Source organism: Theropithecus gelada, chromosome 9, assembly GCF_003255815.1.
Source record: "Theropithecus gelada isolate Dixy chromosome 9, Tgel_1.0, whole genome shotgun sequence".
In the NCBI taxonomy this organism is placed as follows: domain Eukaryota; kingdom Metazoa; phylum Chordata; class Mammalia; order Primates; family Cercopithecidae; genus Theropithecus; species Theropithecus gelada.
Genome location: NC_037677.1, coordinates 36,127,787 through 36,132,591, shown reverse-complemented (window position 1 = coordinate 36,132,591; position 4,805 = coordinate 36,127,787).

Sequence of the window (4,805 nt, the reverse complement as noted above, 5' to 3'; positions counted from 1 at the left end):
CTTCGCAACAAAATGGAAACAATGAAAAAGCTCAAACGAAAAATTTAGATGAAAAATACAGTAAATAAAATGAAAAATTTACTAGATATATTTAATGGCAGATTGGAAGTGGCACAATAGTCAGTGAATTTGAAAATAATGGAAATTATCCAAATTCAAGAAAAGAGGAGGAAAAGATAGAAGATACATGAATAGATACTTGGGGACTATAATATAATACCAAGCCATCAAACACATGAAACTGGACTTCTAGAATTAAAGAAGAGGGAGAGAAGAGGGAAGAAAAACAATTTTGAAGAAATAATGGCCAAAGCCTCCCAAATTTAGTAAAAACATAAACTTATGGATCCAAAAGGTTAGTTAACGACAGCAGAAGAAATGCAAGGAAAACTACACTAAGGACGTGGCAGACTGCTGAATTCCAAAGACAGAAATAAAGGAGCCAAGAAAAAAAAAAAAAACAAAACCTCTAAACACTGCATAAGGAGAAACAACAACACAAATGACGGCAGACTTCTCATCAGAAACAATGGGGCCAGAAGACTATGATGCACACCCAGGAAACCTTCAGTGAAAAACTTGTTGCCCCAACTGTGAAGAGTGGTGTTAGTAGATAACTTTCATTTGTTTGCTTCTTTAGGAATTGCCTCAGTTGTCGAGAATGGCCTCACTCTAGGTCATACCCCTTCCTGAGGTGCCTACAGTCAGGGATCAGTCAATTGAGCCTGACCATCTTGGTCCAAGGCAAGACGTATCCAAAGGGCCATTCTTGCTCCAGATCTTCCCAGGTGGTCAGCTCAGACCAGATCTTCCCAGGTGGTCAGCTCAGACTGTTACAGGGCACGCATCACAGATGAACTTTTCCTTCTGACTACTCTTACTTTCTTCTTTTTCCCACAGGTTTTGATGCCAAGGAAATTCCTTAGTAAACATCTATTGGATAAACTCCATCTTGGAGTCTGTCTCCTAGGGAACTGAACCCATGACAACAATTGTATGACATCTTTAAGTACTAAAACCTAAATGCCAACCGAGAATTCTGTATGCAGCAAGATTTTCTTGCAAAAAGGAAAGCAAAATAAAGATATTTTCAGATAAAAGCTGAGAACATGTGTCACCAGCAGACTTGTGCTATAGGAAATGCTAAAGGGAATTTTTCTTTTTTTCTTTTTTTTTTTTTTTGAGACGGAGTCTCGCTCTGTCGCCCGGGCTGGAGTGCAGTGGCCGGATCTCAGCTCACTGCAAGCTCCGCCTCCCGGGTTCACGCCATTCTCCTGCCTCAGCCTCCCGAGTAGCTGGGACTACAGGCGCCCGCCACCTCGCCCGGCTAATTTTTTTTTATTTTTTAGTAGAGACGGGGTTTCACCGTGTTAGCCAGGATGGTCTCGATCTCCTGACCTCGTGATCCGCCCGTCTCGGCCTCCCAAAGTGCTGGGATTACAGGCTTGAGCCACCGCGCCCGGCCAAAAGGGAATTTTTCAAGCTGGAAGGGAACAACACTAGATGGTAACTTGGATCCAGTGAAAATAATAAGGACACAGAAAATGGTATTTGGGTAAATATAAGAGGATATATATTTTGGTTTTCTGAATTTCTTTAAAAAATCATGGGATTGTTTAATGGAAAATTGTAACACTGTATTATGGGGTTTATAACATAAGTAGATGTACTATGACAAAAATCTCACAAAGTTTGAGGGAGTGGTAAATAAAACTAGAGTATTAGAAGGTTCCTATATTTTATGTGAAGTAGTATAGTATAAACCCTTAGCAGATTGTGACAAATTAGAGATCTATATTGAAATCCTTAAAACAACTACTAAAAAATGTAAAAGACATAGCAAAAAAGTCAACAGAAAAATAAAAATGGAATACTACAAAATATTTGAAAAATCCAAAAGAAGGCAAGAAAGGAGGAAGAGAGGAACAAAAACTGGAAAAATAGAAGGCAAATAGCAAAATGTACAACCAAATCCAACCCTATAAAGAATTACATTAAATGTACATGGAAGAAAAAACTCCAGTTAAAAGGCAGAAATTATCAGACCCACTGAAAAAGCGTGACTTAACTCTGTCTACAAAAGGCATACTTTCACACTTTAAGTACAAAGACACCAATAGGTTGAAAGTCAAAGGATGGGCCAGGCACAGTGGCTCATGCCTGTAATCCCAGCACTTTGGGAGGCCAAGGCAGGTGGATCACCTGAGGTCAGGAGTTCGAGACCAGCCCAGCCAACATGGAGAAACCCTGTCTCTACTAAACATACAAAATTTAACTGGGCATGGTAGCATGCGCCTGTAGTCTCAGCTACTCGGGAAGCTGAGGCAGGAAATTTCTTGAACTCAGGAGGCAGAGGTTGCAGTGAGCCGAGATCGCACCACTGTACTCCAGTCTGGGTAACAGAATGAGACTGCTTCTCAAAAAAATAAATACATAAATTAATTAATTAAAAAAAAAAAAGAAAGTCAAAGGACGGAAAAATCAATCAGCACAAAAAATCTGGAGTGGCTATATTTATATCAAACAAAATAGAATTCAAGAAAAGGAGTATTAGCAGAGAAGAAAAGAGACATTTCATAATGACAAGAGTGTAAATACATCAGGAGGACCAAACAATTATGAATGACTATATGCTAAATAACCAAGCTTCAGAATACATGAAATACCAACTGTCAGGATTACAGCAATAAAAAAATAGACAAATCCACAATCGTTGCTGGAGATTTTAACATATCTCTGTCAGTAATTGATAGAACTAGGAGACAAAATCCATAAGGCTATGGAAGATCTAAACCGTACCATTAATCACTTTGACCTAAATGACACCTTTGGAACACTATGCCCAAGTGGAAAATTCACATTTCTTCCAAGTGCGAATAGAATGTTCACTTAGATGGACTAAATGCTGAGTCATCAAACAAGTCTCAATAAATTGTTGATAAAGATTGGATTCTGAAAGAGTATGTTTTCTGACCACAATGGAATTCAATTAGCAATCAGTAACAGTAAGATAGCTAGGAAATTCCCAAATATTTGAAAATTAAGCAACATACTTTTAAGGAACACACGAGGCAAAAAATAAATCATAAGGGAAATGAGAAAATACTACAAAGTTAATGAAAATACAACATAAAAATTTTGTGGGTTGCATTTACATCTTTAAATGCTAATATGAGACAGCAAGAAAAGCTTAACATAAATTATCTAAGATTCCAGTTTAAGAACCTACAAAAAGACAAGCAAGTTAAACCTAAAGCAAGAAGGAAATAGTAAAAAGCAGATATCAATGGGAAACAAAAATCCAGAAGCAATCTATAGAGAAAATTATAAGAAAGCCAGAGGTCATTATTTGAAAAGATTAATAAAATAGATAAAATTCTGGCAAGACCTATTAAGAAAAAAAAAGGGAGAAAACATACATTTTCAGTGTCAGGAATGAAAGAGGGTATGGATTTCACTACAGATCTTATTGGCATTGAAGGATAAGAAAATACTGTCAACTACCACCTTGGGTTGATATATTAACAATTTAGATAAAATGGCCAAGTTCCTTAAAAAATAAAACTTAAGTTGGCACAATATGAAATAAAAAATTGAAAGAACGCTTTTTAAATACATTGAATTTATTATGAAAAATATTTTCACAGGCTGAGCATGGTGGCTCATGTCTGAAATCCCAGCACTTTGGGAGGCTGAGGCAGGAAGATCACCTGAAGCCAGGAGTTCAAGACCAGGCTAGGCAATAAAGGCAGACCCTATCTCTAAAATAAAAAAAGGTTGGGCGTGGTGGCTCATGCTGGTAATCCCAGCACTTTGGGAGGCCGAGGTGGATGGATCACTTGAGGTCAGGAGTCCAAGACCAGACCAGCCTGGGCAACATGGTGAAACCTCATCTCTACTAAAAACCCAAAAAAAGCCAGGCGTGGTGGTGGGTGCCTGTATTGCCAGCTACTCAGGAGGCCGAGGCAGGAGAATCGCTTGAACCCAGGAGGAATTAATAAATAAGTATATTGGCCGGGTGCAGAGGTTGCAGTGAGCTGAGATTGTGCCACTGCACTCCAGTCCGGGCAACAGAGTGAGGCTCTGTCTCAATACATAAAATAAAGGACAAAGAAAGAATTTCTGATTTTTTCCTTTCTATTCAGTTGGAAGTTCATCACAATAATGCAAGACAAATAAAAGACATAAAAATAGGAGAAGTAGTAAAACTTTCTGTTCACAGACAACATGATTGTTAATGTAAAACTTCTAAGGAATCAATAATAACAGCGAAACTACTGGAATTAGTGAATGAGTGTACAAAGTCTTAGGATACAAAGTCAGTATGAAAAAATCAATTGCATGTCTATGTACTAACAGCAAACAATTAGAAAATAAAAACAAATTTCATAAGCTAAGGGGAAAAATCAAGCTGGGAACTGCTTAGGGCAAACCTACTTCCCATCCTATTCGAAGTCATCCCTCTGCTCACTGAGATAAATGCATATCTCATTGCCTCCCTTGGAAAGGCTGGTCAGAAACTCAAAAGGATGTAACCATTTGTCTCTTATCTACCTATGACCTGGAAGCCCCCTCCCAGCTTTGAGTTGTCCCGCCTTTCTGGACTGAACCAATATTCATCTTATATATGTTGATTGATGACTCATGTCTCCCTAAAATGTATAAAACCAAGCTGTGCTTGGACCACCTTGGGTACATGTCCTCAAGACCTTCTGGGACTGTGTCACATGCACAAGACCTTAACTTTGGCAAAATAAACTTCCTAATTTGACTGAGACCAATCTCAGCTATTTTGCGTTCAGAAA